At 37.4% G+C, this 21,809-nt stretch overlaps 1 long non-coding RNA gene across 1 annotated transcript; it reads left to right on the top strand.

Annotated features, from left to right (window-relative positions):
- The first annotated feature begins 1,216 nt into the window (after positions 1-1,216).
- Positions 1,217-16,943, top strand: LOC120500859. Its single transcript, XR_005627193.1, has 3 exons — positions 1,217-1,358; positions 4,212-4,291; positions 16,915-16,943. It is a non-coding gene; the product is annotated as an uncharacterized LOC120500859 (long non-coding RNA).
- Positions 16,944-21,809: the final 4,866 nt, after the last annotated feature.

A 21,809-nucleotide genomic window follows, 5' to 3' on the forward strand; every position in this document is an offset into this window, starting at 1 on the left:
CTTTTGAATAAGAGACTAATATAATTTGCTAACCTTAATTTCTGTTTTAATGTTTGTTTTGAAAAATATATCCTGCCATGAGATAATTGGATATATTTTTAAATAACAGAATTAAGGAAAAAAATCTAAGCAATGTTGTTTGGTGTGTAAAACCCCAGACTTGATTAAAGAAGAGACAGAGGAGCCCATTCAGTGTCTTCCATCTGTCACTGATTCTGCACCTGCCATTGGCAGACTCAGGAGTATTGCTGAAAGAGGCTCTGTCATATTTCAAACAGCAGGAATCTTCTGGCATTTGGCCATGGACTCACCTTCACAATGCCTGAAAATCCACATGTGGTCCTACTGCCAAGATGCCTCTGCCCACCCCTCTCACTCCAGAGTAGGGGGAAGATTGAGAAGCCTTTTTATATCTTGTAGCTAACAGCTGCTGAATGGAAGATACCAAACTGGTATTCAGTATTGTACAAATATCCAGAAGGAAAACCCTGGTAATGCTAGACAGTAGAAAAATAGTTGAGCTGAAAAAAATACTGGAAAAACTACTTTGTTTTTTTCCAAAATAGAAAGTGCCATGCAGAATATCTTTTCTGTTAAACATAATCTTGCTGCTTGTATAAGAACATCTGCAAAGATTTTACTTTGGGCAGAGAGAAGCTCACTTGCTGAACTGATCTTTGACACCACATTCCTGTGTTAAGAAATCTTGTGCTTAGCACTTCTACAGAACTGGGAGAGTATAAGCTTCATCAAATACTGAAAAATCCTCGACTTAGACTGAAACTTCATGTTCTTCCCTTTGCATTTGAGAACTTGGTACAATTTTCTTTGCAAGAATGATATTTCAAGTCAGGAAATTTTAAAGCAATTACAAAAATTATGTTCATCACCAGACTCTGCCTGACAAATGAGTGTGACTGCAGTGACCTCCTCAGCTTCTCCCAGATGCTGTCTTTCTCACCACCAGTGCCATTAATCAAAGATGTGACGCACATATCTCCGTACAAAACTGGAAATGAGTCAGCCACTATAGATCTCTGTGACTTCTTGCAGATGCTCAGGCACCACTGAGTCGTGACTTGAGCAACCAACTGCTTCAAAGCAGCATAGTATTTGAAGTATTCTTTCCCAGAAAAAATCTGCAGGAACCTTGTTCCTAGTTTAGTTCTGTTACATAACACGATGTGCTGGGTGCCACATATCTATGCTGCACATAGATACTGCAAGGATGGAAATATGAATATGTGATTTTCCCCTTCCTTTTCCAAATATTTCCAGCTGAGAGCATCATATATGTATGTTTTGTACATCTCTGCCCATGAGCATTTCAAGCTTTCATTAACCTGAATCTCACTGTGGTAAGTTTTTATCTTTCAGCATTTTCAATAAAAGCAGATATGTTGTTTATAAAGAAATTGAACAACTGGTCTTTATGGTAAGAGCACATAAAGACCTTAATTGATTTAGTGGTCATTAATAATTAATTGACTGTCAGAAATTTTAATGTAAAAAGTGTTATTAGAGCCTGAAATGTTATTCTCAGCCAGCTTCAGCAATCTAACAGTTAAGCTTCCAGTCCAAGGTAGGCATTCAGGATTCTTCCACAATCAAAGGTGAGACATCCTACAGAAATTCTGTGATAAGCCAGTCACTAATTTCATTAATTTTTTAAATTAAAATAAATGCCCTTGGATTTGGTTCTCTCCGTTGATTTGCTTTATCAATTAGCTACTCAACTTTTGGATACCTAAACTTATTTGCCATGAATCCTAACTTTAAAATTATAGCATACTCAGCAAATTATATTCTTAAAAAAGGGGTTTTCCTTGTTTCAGTTTTTTCTGCTAAGACGTCCCCATTAAACATTTAGTCCTGTTGCTTTAATATAAAGCAGCCTTAGATAGATAGCAAAATCATGGGTTTAAAAAGCCTGCTGGCAAAATTTTTTTTTTCTTTTTACTCAATGAACAGACATTTCCCAGTTGAGAGTAGCCCTGTATTAAACATCAAATACGTATTTCTGCTCTGAAAAAAAAAGAGTAGTACCATTCTCTTCACATGTTTCAATTATCTATCTGGTGGCAAAGATAGTAAATGTTCAATTTACTGTTACTTTAGATTGACAGGAAGCACAGATCTTCAGGGCTCCCTGAGGTTATACAATGTCCAATGTTCACTTTCACTGAAGTGACTGAAAATATTGGTCTTCTCAATACATCTCTTTGCAAATAGATTTGTTCAAATCTGTATGTGTTTCTAGTCATCTTTTGCTGATCTTCCTGACTGATCCTATGCAAACCAGGAACAAATCTGTATGATCACAAGGAAAACAGCTAAGATTGCTTGTGACTGCCTTAACTACTGACAATGCAATAACAGCCACATGTTAATTAAGAGTCTGTTCACCCTTAGTATTTGTTTCAGTGCTTTACCAATGCTGCAGTAAATATTTCTACTGGAATTAATGCAAGACTAATCAATTTTTTTAAACCTTGATGGAAAAAGTATGCTTTAACAAACTAAACTGTGTCTTTAAGATTACTGACTAGTCAATAAAACCTGATTCTCTATGCAGTAATAAAAGCATTCTTTCTTACCAAAGACCAAAGCCATGCAATGATATGTAGGAAGGGGTATGTTCCTTTTTTAAGAAAGAGCAAATCAAATAAAAGAAATGAAACACTGGGCTTCAGCATAAGGAGGCTGTGCTTGAGGATAATAATTTGTTTTGTGAGTTCAAGTCTCCTAGGCTGTCTTAATTAAGACACCATCTTGGCATACAATGAATAAAGTAATTCAGGCTAAAAATATAAAGAAGGCTCCTTAACCACTTATACTCATGAACAAGACTTTCCACAGAAATAGCAATTGGGAGCTACCGATGTCACCCATTTAAATTTGATCTAGTTAGGTTTATGGAGCAGTATCTATGAGACAGCTGTTAGAAATAGCAGGGGACTTGATCTAATGACTCTGCTAACCTCTGCTCCTTGTACTTACCTTTTGAAAACATCAGATTTTCCTTACTTCCATGTGTTAGGTATTTCGTGTTGCAAAAAGATCAATAAACAATGACTACCCTGTTATGTGCAGGGAAGTCTTTTATTTCATGGCATGAAATTCTGCCAACTTAAGGTCCAAACTAACACAATACACTGTTATTAAAATATCCTCCATATCTAATATTTTCTCCATGGATACATAGCAGTCAGGCTGCATTCCACAGCCTCCATTTTACCTATAGTATTTTTTGTTTGTTTTCATTTCTGCCAAATGCTTTAATCCAAAAACTAGAATATACTTTTTTCTTTTATATTTCTGGGAGTTATCAAGTTTATATTTTTGTCCTTTTTCACTCCAAACTGACAAGAGCTTTAGGGATTCTCTTATCTTTCAGGAGCATGAGCATGTCCCTACTTCCCAGCATGACCATATTTCTTATCCTTATGTCTTGTTTTCCACTGTTCAGTGGGATACTAGTTGTATATGAATACTGTTCCTTAAGTTTAATTACAATTATATTCATAAGATATTGGAAAAATCTATGTCATGGTTAACTCAAAAAAAAAAAAAAGACACAAGTTCAGAAGCTTTAGATACAACATCATTCAGGTTTTTTGTCCAAGTGTCAATGGCAGAGCACATGTAATTTGAGCAGCCACATCTATGTGAAAACAGCTTCATCTGATATAAGTTACAATGCATACTATTGCAAGTTATCTTTTTTATTCTGTTGAGGGTTTTCTTTTCCCAGAAGAAAGAGCTATTTTACAAGAGGCAGCTTACCAAGAAATGTACCTGAGATATTTGTAGTTGCTCTCCTGCATGGCATTGTGTCTGGAAGTCTAGCAATAGTTTAAACTAATGACTTATATGTACAAAAATCCTTGTTCAATCATAAAGCAGCCTTGGTTGTTTTGTTGGGTTGTTTTGGTTTTTTTTTCCCCCTTCTTTATAGGACGGTGCAGTTTGATCCACTGGAGTTTTCTTGAGTTCTGCTTCCAGCTGCTGTGGCAGATGTATTTCTTGGGCTTAGACAAATCCCTGTCATTCCACTTTCCTTTTCACTCACATTAAAAATGTGGGCTCCACTGAGTGCCTAAATCACTGAAGGAAACACCTGAGGCAAGGGCCCAGGCCAGTGATGAGGTTTGTAACTAACCAAAGTGAAATGGCAAACAAAACCCAACTTGTGCTATTCCTACCCCTAGGTTCTGTCAAGGAATTGCAGTAGCTCTGGAGGTGATGACTGGAAGCCCTGGAAGTGCAAAATAATTTTTTTTTCCCAAGGGTAAAGTATATGCACTGTTTTATACACAATTCTTCATACTGTGTTCCTTAAATGAAAAAGCATATACTGCTCTTTTACCTAAATAACTATATTCTGAATATGTTCATGTACTCTAGAAATATAAGTTAATTTTTTTCAGAAATAAAGTTTTACAATTAGATTTATGTAATTAAACTACAGCAAACACAATCCAGAGGAATGGTGATACATATTTTAACATCAAAGATTTGCAGATCTTTCACATTGACCTTCTCTTTAATTACTTTGTCCTTTGGTAATAAAGTTAGCAGGAACTTTTTATTGCAGGATATTTGTACAAGATTAAAAATATCCCCAGGAACTTATACACTGTCAAGAGTAAATGAATACTCTTGTGCTCTTGCTGGAGCTAGAAGCTTGGCAACTGAGTCAGACATTACCCTGTAAGGTTCCAACTTTCTGTAAAAGCCTTCAAATGAAAGTAGTATGCTTCAAGAGTGGTTCAGAGGATCTTTATTTCTAAACTTCAGTGAATCTCAGAGAAATGTAGATGATGTGGAGGTAATACATGCTTTGTATGTTTGCATCGTCACATCTCTTGCTTTCTCTGGCCAGAGAACATACAACACATAAACAATACTCTCCCCATTCCCACCCCCACTATGCATAAATGAAAGGTATATATAGCAATGAGAATAAATACAATGTTAAAATAAACTAAAATACATTGTTATGAGAAGAAATTAGGTGGGATTTCAATTTAATTTCCTTGAAGTATCTTTAATACTGGATGGTAGAATCCAGGAATATGTTACCTTGGTTGCCCAGTAAAGAGCCTGTCAGCTAGAACTGCCTTGCTTGCTTGAGATCTAAATATTTTAGGCATTACTCTCATACACATTCCTCATCCAAAACTTTACAGTGATGCAATTGTAGGTGGAGCACTTGCAAGGTCTGGTGTGAATAATTATAGTGAGGAATGGAGATGATCCATGTGACAGCAACCAATGAGACATCTCTTTAGTGTAGCATCCCCAAGAGCAGATAATTTCTCCATGGGAAATGACAGAAATGGTGTGTTGATAGTGCTAAGTGGAAGGGTACACATTGAAGGAACCCACCTGTAGTAGTGTGTTATTTGTTTTATTTTTTGTTTTATTGTTATGCTTACTGTTTCATTTGTAATTTTGTAATTTTCTTATGCTGTACTTTTTGTTCCTGCCTTTTCCCCAGAACTTTCCTCACTCCTCCTTTCATTAAATGCCAGTTTCTCCTCAAACCTGCTTTCCCTTGAGAAACTTCCTTGTCAGTTTTGTATTTCTCCAAACTCTATTAGTTCACTGAAACTCTTCTCCTCCCTTGAAATTCTTTATTGGTTTATACATTGTATTCCCCGCCTTGTTTTTTACTCCCAGTTCTCCTGATTAGTTAAAGATTGTATCCTCCCTTAAGACCTGTCCCTGTATGTAAGCTACAGTCTACAGTTCGGGGTCCTGGGACTCTGAAGAGGGGAAGTTTTGCCATCAAAAAAAAGTTACCACAGGACCAGTGGTGCTGCTCTTCTGTTTCCATGCTGCACTGTCACTGGTAGCTAGGATTCAGCAGGGCTCAAAGCGAGGTCTGTCACCTTCCCTGTCACCATCCAGCCGGGACAAGCGACACCCGCCCTGTTCACCCACCTGGGGGCAGTGAGCAAAAGAATTTGGACATCTCTCGACAAGCAGTTTGGATTCATAACATCAAGCAAAGTCACCTTAAACAAGAGCTACCAGTTTATGGGCTGAGCTACCCAGGGAAAGTGAGATTATTTTTCTCCCAGATGTATGCTATAATCTCTTACTTTCTACTCATCAGTTTCTAGAACTCACTAAAATATGATGAGAGAATATGATGGAGTTGAAGGGTGGAAGTGTGGGTCCAGTTCTCAAATTGAGAACATCTTCAGCTTCACAGCTTTACTTTGGCTGCTGTTGTCATGGCCTATAAAGAAAAGACTGCATGTTATTTATTCTGCAGTGTTCCTTTTTCATGTGTTGGACAAGCTACCAGAGAGAGAAAAAAAATTTCTTTTGGTAATTGCTTGGACTAAGGCCCTAGAAACGTGAATTGTGTTTGTGGTTTTTTTGTGGCAGTGGGCATGCCCATGTCACAAGGCACAAATGAGTGGGCTGTACCTAGTTTTAGCAGTGATTTTTCTGTCATTTCTGCACTTCTTAGTATTTAACTGTAAACAGCAGTATCCTTTAAATGTGTTATATATAACACTGTCCATAGTTTCAAGGAATAGATGGAGTGTTTTTTTCTAGGCTTTATTTTTTGTGTCCAATTTTCTGTCACTAATTAATGAGATTTAAATTTTGCATCTAAAAGAAAATGAGGAAATCTAAAAAACTGCTTAATCAGCTTGCTCTTTTTCTAGGACATTATGATAAGCAATAGCAATTTCTGAGAAAAACCTGTAATATTAAATACTACACAAGCTTGGAAAATATAGTTCATGTTGAGAATACTGCTGTCTTCATTATATGGGATACATAGCTGGTTTTTTTGGTAAAAAATCTGCAGTGCCCTGACATTGTATTAATGCAATTATTTATTATGAGATTTGCTTAAGATATTGAAGTTTAACATTCTTTAGAAATGTTAAACAATAGATACAAGGTGGTTGATATTGCTGTTTAATTTTTTAAAGCACAGGAATACAGAAGGACAATATTGTGTTTAATACATCAACCTGCAACACAGGAAACTGGAGCTGAACTTTAGTGTTAGTTATTGTCTCTGTATTGAATTCTTCCTCTGAAACAGCATGGCTGACAGTACTGCCTTTCCTCAGCCCTTCTCATTCTTACACCCTTTCTAATTGCAAGTTCTCAAGAAAGGAAATAGCTCCTTGCTGTTTGTGTGAAAATTATATAGTTTGTAATAAAGCTCTGATCTAGCCTGGTCCTGTTGACACTAGTATATCACAAGAAATGTAATAGTCTTGCTATTATTTGTCTGAGTTTAGTATTCAGAGTGTTAACAGTGATTGTGTCTACTGCACCATTACCTGCAAAACCCTGGTCCTTTCTCTGAGGTCTTCCTATAGGTCTTGGCAGGAACTTCTTCCATTTGCCAGGTCTGATGGACTGACCCAGAATTTAGGCTGCAATGACAGATGTAGGGCAAGCACTGCCTATGCTGCTTTGGTACCACCACAGTATAACCTGTAAAAATTTAACTCAGATTAATTTTCACTTTTTTGGTGTGCTTTTTGGTACTTGAATTAGCTAGTCTATATCTGTTTCAGGGTCTAAGAAGTTCTGAACTGAGTCCCAGAAAAGTCAGGGATTATTGCAAGAGGTATTTCTGAACCAAGATGGGAATAGAAATCAGAGAATAGTGGTAAAGTATACAGTTCAGAATAATTCCACAAGGGCAATCAAAGCAAACTTTTTTTATCTGAAAATTGCTTTAGGGATGGTAAAATATTATAAAGCTGATGGTTTGACCTTAGTGCAGTGAAAGTCTTATATGCAGTTTTAAGGAACAAGAACTTTCCAAGAAATGTGGTCTGACTGAAGGCACACTCTCTCCTGTGAATTGATACCACATTAGCTCATGGAATGTAACACATCTCAGCTGAGATAACAGCGTGCTTTCAGAATATTTCTCATGCAGGGAATGAGTCAAAGGTTCTTTAAGTCAATGGCATTTTCCCTTTCTAAAAGTATGCATTATTAAATCAGTAAAACTGAATTCATGGGCAGACCTAAGTGAAACAGTAAGCATAAATTGACATTAAATCTATGGTTCTTACCCTTGGTAAATTGCAAAGTTCTTAATTCTAACTTCATATTGCTTCTTCCTGAATAATAGTATTCTAAGCAATTTATTTATAGATTTTAACACTGGAACCTCTTGATATGAAACACTAACTTCTATTGGGTGAACTGATAAATCAAAATTGCCACAGACAAATGGATTGTATGAAATTACCCAAGTTACTAGGGGGAAAAATTTGCTCTATGTGGGTCAAGGGTGCATTTGCAAGGAGAAAAGCAGGCAAAAAGTGGTGCATAACTACCCAAAGAAACCTTTTCCTTCCCATTTAACCAGGTCATGGCTGCTGTGAGTCACAGACAGTAGAGCTATGTGAGTTACTTGGTGTTCTTCAAGGGTTTCTTTGGTGCACAGATTTGTTCCACATCTATACTAAAGGAACCACAAGGTACACTCTGAGGTGCAGCACTGAAGTGCTCAAAACACATTCCTTTCTCAGGGGTTCAAGGCCAAAATAGCTCCCTGAGGAGGAATGAATAAAACAGCAGGAATGTTCAAGTGAATCTTCAGGTAGTAGAAAAGAAGTTTCTGTCTCTTTTTCTGCCTCAATAAGATGTTCTTCTTAAGGATAGCCATTCACATTTATTTCCTTAGTTTGAGCTTTCTCACTATGCTCGATTCCCTAATTAGCTGAACTATATCAAGTAGAAGTTCAGAGGGGAACTACCAAGTGGAATCATTAAAGTTTTTTTAGAACTTTTTTCACAAGATTAAAAAAAAAAGTTTGAGAAAACACTAACTTTGGTTCAAAGCATAGATAATGTATTTAAGGGCTGTAGAATAATTTATACTTGCTGCAGAAGACTGGACTGAAAGAAATATAAAAAAATCAATATTGGTAAAAAATAAAACTTCAAAGGAAATGTGAAAACTCTGTAATAGTTACTTTGGTTTTGCAGCATTCACAATGTAAATAGGAAGAAATTTTCTCTGCATGAACCTGGGACTTTAAAGAAAAACCCAACTAAAAGCACTAGTAAAAACCTGACTATAGCGACTAGTAAAAACTGGTTTCAGAATTTTTTTTCTCTCAAAATCATGTTTATGAAGAAAGAAAGGAATATTTTAAAGTGAAGGAAGGTTTTGATTTTAATAATTAAATTTACCTTCTTCCATATTTCATAAGCAAACCCCCAGGTATTCTTTCACAGATCATGACTTTCGTGTTGTGGAAAAAAATCATGCCAATACTTTTTCATATCTTGTATAGCTCTAGGTATAAGCAGCTACAGTTCTATACAAATTTATCATGCTTAAGACTTCTTATTATATTCAAACTCTTGGAAGTAGTAGCAAAAAAACCCAACCCTGTGGTAGGAACACATGAACAAGATTTCCTACCATGATGATGTGTCACTATTTTATGACATTTGACTCTGATGGCAGGAAAAATGAATTCTCACTGCTGTCACACTGACCTGAATACTTCCTTACTTTGGAATTGCAGGAAAATAAATTTGTATACATGCTCTGTTTCTATATTATATTACTTCAGCTACTGGGGAGTGGACATGGTCTCAAGAGAGATATAAATTTGAACAGACATAAATTTGTTGCAGAAACTTCATTTTCTTAAGTAAATTTCATAGTCTTTCTTTTGCAGTTCACATTTCAGTAAGAGCAGAGCTCCAGAAAAACAGTGCAGTAAGTGCAGCTGGAGTCACAGTAATCAATTCTCCAAATTTTGACAGCTACTGAAAGAGCAGTGAAACTAAAACCTTTACTCTTGCTGTCTTGCTGAGGGGGAATACCTGAAACACCTGTCAAGCACTCAGCTTTCACAAGCCCCAAATCACTAAGTTTTAAAGATGAATTGTTTTGGTACCCCTCAATGTGTAATGTCCAACCTTGTACTTGGAGACTTAGTAGCTTTGTCTTTTAAATCCTATTTCTAAGTATTGCTGCCTTGAAACTAAAAATCTTAGAATAAAGCAATCTAAAAAAACATAAAACCACTCATGCAATTAGGCATCAATCAGCTGAGATGGATGGTTCAGACAGCTGTCAGAGCCTATGAAATCCACTTCCCAACACCTGAAAGAGGGCACTAGTCACAGCAATCAGAACCAGACCAGTGGCAATGATCTCCAAACAATGGAAATCCCTGCTCAATGAAACCTCTGGCTGCAGCTGGCCAGTAGCAGTGCAACAATAAAAGCACCACACAAAAGAGACTGAAGGCACGTGTGACAGTGACATCAAGAGCAAAAGAACTTCAGGACAGATGTATGTATCTCATCATGGAAGAGCAGTAAACTGAAGTTTGAGAGGTTTTTCCACTTTCTTCTTTAGATATTTCTACAGAGAATATCTGAAGGAAAACAAGCAAAACCAGAACTGAAAGCCAGAATTGTCTAATCCAGGTATTGCCTCTTACACCACTTGAACAATTTATTTAAATAAAAAATGCTGAAGTTAATTCAGCTAAATTGTGAGGACAACTGCTAAAAATATACTGAAAAAATGGACTATTCTATGTGTTTAGTTTTCAAAAGTATTAATCCTTATTATCATATTCCTATGAAGCTCTTTTTGTGCCATTATTTCTTCCTATTGCCATCATAACAATGCTGTCCAAAAAAGCAAATATAAATCTCACACCAGTGGGTAGGAAAACATGAAGCAGGAGAATTTTTTTCAACTATGTGGACTCTAATTCACATGGAGACAATCCAGACATATGTATCTAACACCTCAGGATGTGTACTTTACATTACAAGTAATGCTTAGCCAAGCATCCAAAACCACAAAAAAGATTTTAATGAAGGACAGTATCAATTTGCCTCTAGCATATCTCTAATTTGAGTATAACTTGGACTGTCTTGTGGGAATTCTGCTTGTTTGAATAAAATCTGAATTTGCCTTGCCTGCATAAAGATATTGCTTAAAGGAAAAACAGCTGCATTATATAATATCAAACAGCTTAATGACTACATCTAATTATATTAAAGACTGAACTACTGGAAGCAATGGAAACACTTATTGGATTATAAACATGAAAGCAAATGGGAAGCAGCAAGTTTAACATAGACTATGCTATAAATGCCCTTGAAAAATCTATGTCCTTGCCTTTCCAATAACAAGCTACATTTTGTAGGTCATACTGTAAACCATACTTGGAAAAAAGCTCTCTGGGTGAAGTTATGAGAATTGCCTATAGTGACTGTTACTGTCTTTAACATCAGCATTGCCCATTTCTGGAAAAAAAAAATTAAAAAAAATAGAAGAAGAACTTTGCAATTCATCTTATTTTCTTCCAAGCACAGAAAGGAAATGTTGCCTCAGTTTCCTGAAATACAACCTGAAATATCCAGCTTTTCACAAGAGAGATTAGAACATGAGTCTTTACAAAATGAAATCGGAATCATAAAGATTTGACACTTCAGATATGAAGATTCAACCAAACTATCAAGTGGGTTGAATTTTTTGCCAGACTAAGCACTGCACTTGCATGACGGGAGATGCAGCCATCTTCAATTCAGCAGCTGCAGCAGTGTGGGCAGAAATACCTCAGGACATAATAGAGAATGAAAGCCTGAAGGCTTGCAATACCTGACAATTTAGAAGAGCCTTAATTCAAAGAGAAGTAACTGAAAAAAGAAGAAAGATGAAAATTATTTATTTTCTTATTCCTTTTCATTTTCAATTCTCCTTTCTTAGAATTCCTTCTGCCAACAAAACCTGGTTAATGTGTGCTAATATGTGACTCATGTCTAGTAATAGCTGGAATTGGAGTTTGATACAGGATGATTTACTGTATGTTGGCTTTCCGGGGATGTCCTTCAAAGGTAGTGAAAGATGGTCATCCATTGGAAACCATAAGCTGATATATATCAACTGATACTGGCATACAGCAGTATGCCTGGTGGTCAGGATGCCATCCAGAGGAACCTGGACAAGCTCAGGAATTTGGCCCATGGTAATCTCCTCAGGTCCAACAAAGCCAAGTGCAAGGTGCTGCACCTGGGTTGGGGCAGCCTCTGGTATTGTTAGAGACTGATGGATAAACAGATTGAGAGCAGCCCTGCTGAGAAGGATTTGGGGGTGCTGGTGGGTGAGAGGCTGGACATGGCCCAGGCAGCAATGGTCACTCACAGCCCAGAGAGCCAAACATGTCCTGGGCTGCATCCAGAGCAGTGTGGGCAGCAGGGTGAGGGAGGGGATTCTTCCCCTCTGCTCTGCTCTGGTGAGAGCCCACTCAGACTGCTACAACCAGGTCTGGGAACTCCAAAACAGGACAGACCTGTTTGAGTGGGTCCAAAAGAGAGCCATGAAGATTATCAGAGGGCTGGAATACCTTGCCTATGAGGAAGGGCTGAGAGAATTTGAGTTGTTCATCTTGAACAAGGGAAGCGTGGAAGAACCTTATTGTGGCCTTTCAGTCTTAAAGGGAGCCTAAGAAAGATGGGGATACAGACTTAGCAGGACCTGCTGTGTCAGGGCAAGGCATAATGGTTTAAACTGAAGGAGCGTTGATTTAGATTATCTGTAAGGAAGAAGTGTGGAGGTTTTTTTTCAAAATGAAGGTGGTAAAGCACTGGCATAGGTTGCCCAGAGATGTGGTAAAATATGAGAATATTCCAATCAGATGAGTTGGGTCTCTGACCAACCTGAATCTAGTTGAAGATGTCCCTGCTCATTGCAAGGGCTTTGGATTAAATGACTTTAAAAGTTCCTTCCAACACATTCTAGGATTCTAGGTAGTGAAAACACAACCTACAGCATGAAAATATTCTGCACTGGAATTTGGGGAAAAAACCCAGCAAAGATAAATTGAAAGTTTTCTTTTTTTTAATTTAATTGTCTAATGATCATTCATTCTATATAATTTTTCTAGATTTTTTTTTTTTTATTACTGGCATTTAGGGTCATGAAGAGTTTGTTAAAAGCACTTGCAGATTGCACTGGTTCAGTTTATTTCTGTATATTCTTCATGCGTGGTCCCAACATTTGTTCATTGATCAGTGTAGTCTATGCATACCCCATACATTTCCTTTGCTTTATTTCTGTCACAGCAGCCATTCCTTCCTGCACAAGATAATAAGTTTAGTGAAAAGAAGCTCTGGGCTTACTTGTTGCCTGAAGTTACTTGCATGATATTATCTTACAGCATAAAGGGCATCTAAGGCTAAGATCAGGCTAGGCAGCAAAGGCAGCTCCTGCTTCTCCAGGCTCCTGACCTGAGCACAGATTTGTGCCCAGTAAGTTCAACCCTAACCAAGCATGAATTCAAGTTCCACTGTGTGCCTGTACTCAAAGAACTCTATAGACATCATCTGCTCTAGATGGCTGAGTATTGCAATCTATATGGCTTGTATGCTAGGCTGCATCATTAAAAAGTTTATATTTGTCTCTGTAATTTACTCTCATTATGTGTAACATGGAAGAACAAATGAAGAAGTATAACTGTTCTGACAGATAGCTACTTTGCCAGTGAAGAATTTGGTATATCAAGTGATCTAAACATTTATTTAAGTTGACAACAGACATTGTCAGCTATTTCAGAGATAAACCTCTAGAATGATGTGTGCAGGGACTTTGTACTAGAAAGTAATTTTTTCATGGATTTAAGGATATTCTCTTTGTAAGTGAATTTGGAGAATGGGCATAATGTTACAGTCACTGTGATAGCTGAATGTAGCTGAGAACTTATGTCTTATAATTAATAAGTTAGAATATTGATTTATTTCTTTTAAAATTTTAACAGAATCTGTTTCCATTTGTTCTACAGCAGTGAGTTTCACAAGCTGAATATGAATATGTTGATATGTGCACTATTTACATGCAGCCTAATAAATATGTAGCCTTTGTATATTTCCTTGTTTCTATATTATAAAAGATAAATAGCACTGCTTAATTAACATTGTTTTTGGGATTAAGTAAATGCAGGAGTTTTACACTTTATTTTACTTTCTTCAGGACTAGTTCCTTTGTCCAAACAACTACCAAGTAGGTAAATTAACACAAAATTTAATGGCAACTTTTAATTCTGTGTATAACATCCTAATAAACCAACTCAAGGCAAACCAGAACTGTTTAAAAGCTCACTTGACAGCGTAGTCATTCAATTTCTTGCTCCTAGTATGATGTCCACTCTTGGGAAACTGTTTCTAATTTCCTTTGTTTAGGTGAAAACAGTGAAATTTTAATCACCAATTATCTCAGGTGACTGGGAAAAGGGAACCATTAACCCATCTTAAAAAGGGTAGAAAGGAGGACCCTGGGAACTGCTGACCTGTCAGCCTCACCTCTGTGCCTGGGAAAATCATGGAAAAGATCCTCCTAGCAGCTCTGCTAAGGTGCACAGAGGACAGGGAGGTGATTTGAGAGAGCCAGCACAGCTTCACCGAGGGCAAGCCTTGCCTGGCCAGCCCAGCCACCTCCTATGATGGAGTGACTGCATCAGTGGACAAGAGCAGGGCTACAGATGTCATTTATCTGTACTTCTGTAAAGCCTTTGTTATAATCCCCCTCAACATCCTGCCCTTTAAATAGGAGAAAGAGGGATTTGATGGGTGTTAGATACTGTTAGATGGATGAGGAACTGGTTGGACAGCCACATCCAGAGGGCAGTGGTCAACAGCTTGGAGTCCCAATGGATATCAGTGACAGCTGGTGTCCCTCAGCAGTCAGTATTGAGACAGTGCTATTTAATATCTTTATTAATGGCACAGACAAAAGGATGGAGTGCACCCTCAGAAAATTTGCAGAAGACAACAAGCTTCCACACCTGTGGGTGACAAACCTGAAGGATGGGATCCATCCAGAGGGATTTGAGAAGCAGCCCATGGGAATCTCATGAGGTTTAATAAATGATGGTGCTGTACATGGGTTAGGGCAACAACTGGTGTCAATCCAGGATTGGGGATTAACAGATTGAGAGCAGCCCTGCTGAGTGGGACTGGGAGTGCTGGTGGATGAGAGGTTGGACATGACCAGTAATGTGTGCTTGCAACTCAGAAAGCCAAATATGTCCTTGGCTGCATCAAAAGCAACTTTGGGATCAGGCAAGGGAGGGTATTCTAGTCCTCTACTCCATTCTCCCAGCTGGAGACCCCACCTACAATGCTTCAGCCAGGTCAGGGGTCCCCAACACAGGAAGCACATTGGTGTGTTGGGAGTGAGTCCAGAGGAGGGACAACAAGTTGATTAGAGGGATTAAACACCTCTCCTATGAGGAAAGGGTGAGAGAACTGGAGTTTTTCATCCTGGAAAAGAAGGTTTTGGGGTGTTCTTGTTGACAACTTCCAGGATCTGAGGGGAACTCACCAGGAAGATGAAGAGAGATGTTTTACAAGGGCCTGTAATGAGACGACAAATGGGAATGGCTTCAAACTGAAAGAGAGTTGCTTTAGATTAGATATTAGGACAAATTTTTATTGTGAGGGTGGTGAGGAACTGAAACACATTGGTGGAACAGAGAAGTTGTGTATGCCTCATCCCTGAAAGTGCCCAAGGCCAGGCTGGATGGAGCTCTAAGGTCTAGTGGGTAGCATCTCTGCCCAGGGCAAGGGGGGTGGAAATAGATGGCCTTTAGGGTCCCTTCCAACCAAAGACATGCTTCTGTTATTCTGTGATTCTAACCATCAAAAATATAAAAGCAGACTGTTTCCAAAACAGTGCAAAACCTTCTGATTTTCATGTTGTTTTAGTAACTAACTATATGTGATATTCTTTCAGCTATTTTAGATACTGCAAAAATATAAAAGCAAACTGTTTCCAAAACAGAGCAAGGATTTCTGTCTCCAGTGAGGACTTTCCACCTGTTTCTATCATGAAATATATCTGAAAATAATTGATTAACCAATGTGATATAAATTTGGACTGAATCAAATAGGATAATTCTGTAAGAAATATATGTGTGCATCCAGAAGAAAGTAATTACACAAATGCAATTGAACAATCTCCTGAACCAGTCAAAATTTTGCAGCTTATCTTTAATTTGTTTTGCTTTCTATACCAACTATTGTATTTCAAAGTAGGAGATGACAGGTTGTTATCTCAAATTCCCTCAAATAAGCTTCTAAATTGGGATACACTGGTTTCTCCCTACAGGAATCCATTTGGTCTAATTGATCTATGACTCAGTGAACTTTATATTGACATGGGAAATACAGAATATTCATGACCTTGTCTATAAGAATAGCAAAGGAGTTACAGAATGGTGTTTACAAATCAACTGGACAGCTAATAATACAATGTTGTTTTTCTCTTTCTGCTTGGTGTTTATTCCTGATGAGTTTTCTGTTAAACCCTAATGGCTTGCCAAGGAAACTTAGAAATAAAGTAACAAATATCAACCATTAAAATGAGGTGAACAAAAATGGCAAATATTTTAAGGTGCATTTTATTCTTTTCTTAAGTATTTGTGTCAGAGCAAAATTACTTAGTGTTTGTGCAAAAATTAGCTTCAGCATATACTATGAAAATAGTTAGTCCTGTCTATTTCTCCTGAAAGTGAAAACAGTATTTATGTTACAGGATGTGATTACTTTAACAAATATGTTCACTATCTAAATGGAAAGATCCATCCTTTCTTTCACAAAACAGATACATAAAAATTGATCTAAAAAGATTTAATATTTTATGTTTTCTCATTTTGTTTTACTTTCCACAGTCAGTGTAGGAAATTCTCCACTGTTGTACATACCTAATTCAAGCTCTGGCTTTCCAGTTATGTAAAAAAAATTGAAGGGTTCAATCATATTGTCATAATATCTGCATTAAAGACTACATTTAACTCCTTAGTTTTGAGATCTGGAGGATGTTCTTCAAGTATTTAATTAAAGATGTCTTATTACAATTTTTATTTGGGACAGAAAAATGAAGAAATTAGCCACAAGAGAAAGAAAACCCTGGAAGGTAAGGACCTCTTTATCTCGTAATTAAATATTTTCACATATCACAAATGAGTTCACAAAAGGAATCATAATATAGCACAAAATCATAGAATAGTCAGGGTTGGAAGGGACCCATCAGTCATCCAAGGTGGTCACCTTGAGCAGGTGATGCAGGAATGTGTCCAGGTGGGTTTGGAATGTCTTCAGAGAGGGGGGCTCTACCAACACCCTGGGCAGCCAGTTCCAGTGCTCTGCCATCCTCAGGGTAAATTTCTCCTTCATGTAGAAGTGAAACTTCTTGTGTTTTACTTTACAGACATTGCTGTGTCCTGTCTTTGGGCTTATGTCTTATAATTAATAAGTTAGGATATTGATTTATTTATAAATATATTTATATATTTTATTTTATAAGATGAGTCTGACACTGTCCCGTTGGCACCCACCTTTGAGGTATTTATGTGCATTAATGATATCTCCTCTCAGTCTTCTCAAGACTAAGCAGGCCCAACAAGGCTTGCTTTTGTATTCAATTTTAATTGAATTATAACTTTGAATTGCTAGGAAATTCATACCTGGTAGGAATTATACAAAGGACGAGGTAAGATCTAAATGTTAACTTTTAATTAATTTCCTCATTTAAGATCACTCTAGATTTACGAGAAATGTGATTATTCAAAAGTCAAGACATATATAAACTTCCTGATATTTCAGTTTTGGAGGAGATCCCTTCACACAGATCACTTTACAGCACACAGATGCTTTGTAATTTATGGTGTATTTCCAACTTTCTACAGTGATAATTTCTGATAACTTTGAACAAAGTTTTGGATAAGTTTGAGTTACTTTTAATTTGTTAAATTGGCTTAATTATGGTGCACAGAGAGGCTGCAGCAATGTTGTGCTGCTCCAGCATCCTGGGGAATTCTGAGATGTTCTGAGAAAGGGTCTGTGAACAACTGATGACTATTCATTGCATCCTTACAGGTGTATGCTTAAGAAATGCTCACAAAGAGGCACTGAAGCAAAGACAGAGGAAGAATACACAATTCACCTCTTTGACAATCGTCTTTTGGGGTTTTCAGATTTTGCCTCTCACAACCCTGTGCAAGAGCCTCTCGTACCAAAGCTGTGAGGGGTTTGCAGGGCCATGCAGCCATGGGGACACGACAGACGTGTGGGGAATGACTGCCTCACAAGAACTTGCCAGGGAGCTGCAGAAGAAGGGTGGGATCCCTGAGGGTGCCCAACACCGTGGCATGGGTCCAAGGCAGTTCAGCATCCTCAGCTGCTCACAGGCTGGGCGTGCGTGGAAAGCCCCACTGTGGGGTACCCGCCGTGGGGTCGGTGCCTTCTGCAGGGTGAATGCTCTGCACCCCACAGAGAAAGCAAAGCCTGCTTTGGGCCCATGCTGCCTTGCCATGGGGTGCACTGCACCAACTCAGTGGGCAACAACAGTAATGGCAATGAGCAGAGCAGCTATGCCTGCTGCAGTCAGCCTCAGAAGCAGGATGGAGAAGCCACCTGCTTATGCAAGCTTTGTTGGAAGCAAAGTTTGAATGCATTTCATAGTGGCATCTATCACAATATCTGTCTTATCATGGCCTCTCATGCTTCCTAGCAAATCTCTGTAAAAAGAGCTCCAGCCTACAGTAAGCCATCTTAGGAGACAAGACAGATGCTTTAAAGAACAGCTATTTGCCACTAGTTTATGCTGACCCCACGTACTGACATTTAGGGACAGCTCATTCTGCTTTATCTCCTGCTTCTCCGACTGTGCTGGAGGAAAAAACTGACCATACAGAGACAACTTTCTGCAATGTACTAAGTATTGATTTTTGAAGTGTATCTGGAAGCATTAAAAATAACAAAAAAAAATTTACTTCATTTACCTGTGAAATTTACTTCATTTGCCTTGAAACCTGTGTTTCAAGTCACAAACCTTTTCGTTTGCATTTGCAAGACTTCACTGACCAAAGTACTGCAAAGCTACCCTGGTAGTCTGGAACTAGTGGCAGAGAAGAAAGACCTGTCATCTATCTATCTATCTATCTATCTATCTATCTATCTATCTATCTATCTATCTATCTCACTAACAGGAGACATCCTGATATATAAATAATAAAATAGGAAAAATAGCAATGGTGCACCTCAGGTACAAAATATTTCCATTCATAAATGGGGAAAATTATCTGCTCTATGGGAAGCAAAAAAAACAATATCATATGTGGCTTGTTCCAGGGGCCTGTACAGATTTTGCATTAAATGAGCCAGTTACTAAACATGCTGAAACTGAAATGAGCCACTGTTAAATTATGCTCTAATTCCTCTTGGCTTGTTTCAGTGACAAATTCCATCTTAAACAGTTAAGTGATTACAAGCTTTGAAATTAAATTTCAGGATGAATAATTAAACAGCAATCTCTGACGTCTATGAGAAATCACATTCTCTACTCTAGAAACACTTAGAGTAATAGATACAGGAGTAGATTGGTAACACACTTCTGATTAAATTTAGTCTGCATAGAATGGCTTCTCATATATCTCAGTCAGCAGTACACTGAAGCAATTTGTATGTTTTATATAATTTGGTTTCCCATTAGCAAACAATAAGATAAAAAGTCTCCAAAATACATTTGCATTTGAAAATTATGTAAGTTTGGCTACTTCCCCTGGAAATAGCCAAAAATATAATAATTTAAAACTGAAATATATCTTTGGTGAGGCATGTACTTAGTCGGGAGCTCTTTGCTTGATGAACAAGTTGAGAATTTTGCTAGAAATATATGTTTGCATGTTTGCTTTATAGGAAAAAATTGTTTCAGCTTAGGAGAACCTTTCTTTTTCTCAGGACAACACTCAAATAATCTATACACAGAAGTTTAAATAAAAGCAGAGGAAAGGTTAATGAGTAACATGTTATGATGGCATTAATCCAAATGTAAAATTTTATCCAAATGTCTACTTCCTAGGACCATAAAACAGAAAGTCTGAAACTTAAAAATTCCCAAGAAATGTTGTCATTCCAACTCCATTTCTTTGAGGTACTTTCTGTAGAAATCATTCCTTTTGCTCCAGCAATTTTAGAGTCTGGGCAGACTGTCAGGATGAAGGCTTCTTTTCCAACCTTAAAAGCCTATAAACCATGAAACATCCCAGAGTGACAGGTAGTAGATGTTTGGGATGGTGTCTGTGGCTGGAAATGCTCAGAATTGTTCATAGAGCTGAGTATTGTATTTTTGTAGCACTAGGTCAACTCAATTTGTGATGTCATTAAAATATATCCATTAATTTCTTCTGTGCATTATTATGGATTCAGCATTAGTCAAGAAAAACAAGTGACTGTTTTTTGTTGGTTTTGCATGAGAACTGTATATGATGAATGAAATACAATAGAAAAAACAATCACAAGGGTATGAGTAGAGCCTGTTTCTCTTAATCATATGTTTATTGTCCTATGTGTTTTCATGAAACACAGTTGTCTCATTGAACCCATGCTCTAGAACAAAAAAAAGCTTATTTTCAGCAAAAGAGCAAAATTGCTCTTGGCCAATTCTCTGGAAACAACATCCCTCTAATAACCTTTCCAATGGGCCAGTGTACTGGCCTTTTTTCTGTCTTCACTTCTGCTTTTTTAATACATACATATGGTCATATGTTTCAGAATAATGTCAACCCAGCTAGAAATTAAAAGGGAACATTTTGACTCAGAGATTACTGAGATCAGTGACTTTTATTGGTTTCGGATTACACTCAGATTAAAGGAGCAGAAGAATCTCATTATGTGATCCATATTTTCAGAAGCCCACCTCCACACTTTTTTGAAAACAGTAGCCAAGTTTTCAGAAGAGTCTAATACCTTATCTAATGAACTGTTTAATTAGCCTGAAATATGACAATGGGAGCTTCTGGGTAGGGAAAACATTTGAAAATGGGCCTTTAAATTCTGATCATATATCAGTATATTCCCATGCACATTTATTGCAATGCATAACCTATATCATCCCTTTGCTTCTTTAAAGCAGCACATTTGCTCTCACACCTGTTTGAAAAATCAGCAAATATTGCTGCCCTCTGCAGCCTCTGTGAAGAAAGCAGAAGAGTACTTTGTGCTCTGGCATGATGTTTTCATGTAAAATTCATAATGATGAATTATGATTATGATATCATAATATCATATTATTATTATGATATCATAATAATAATGATATTATTCCAGTTTCAGTAGTTCAATATTGAACCATCCTATATTTTTTCAGTGATATACAAATGATACTTTAAACTGTTCCAGTCATTATGCAGATAACAGCATTTTATCTATCTTAATCTGTTGTTTCACTTCTACAAAATATTGGCCTGCATGTATGTATAGAATGAGTATGAGTGCCAGGAACTAATTACTAGTTTCCTTTAATTTAAATTACTACTAGATCTCACTTCTTGGCATGGAAACACAAGTGGATCTCAGAAATAATGAGATAATTAAGATCAGATAGGGTGGTAATCCAGATATGATATATTTTCAAAAGAGAGGAAAGCTCAGTTTCATGGTGACAGTCTGCTGGATTTGGAAGATGAGAATTTTGTGTAACATGTTAGATAAGACTTAAACACTGAAAAAATATTGACTGATGTCAAAATTATATAACATCTGGAAAGCATAAAGTAGAATGCCATTTATCAAAAAAGGGCTGAAAAACTCCAGTAACTCCCAGTGACTCCACACTTAACCTCTCAAAGAGAACAGTGACAGAGGTGATACAGAGCCATTATATCCAGGAAAACTTAAATGTGAGCTGCAGTACCTGCAATGCAGACATTCTAGAAAGCAGCAGTGTGAGCAGATAATCAGGGCAGAAAACACTGGAGACTGCAAAT

Source organism: Passer montanus, unplaced genomic scaffold (genome assembly GCF_014805655.1).
Source record: "Passer montanus isolate IOZ18808 unplaced genomic scaffold, ASM1480565v1 scaffold19, whole genome shotgun sequence".
Classification (NCBI taxonomy): domain Eukaryota; kingdom Metazoa; phylum Chordata; class Aves; order Passeriformes; family Passeridae; genus Passer; species Passer montanus.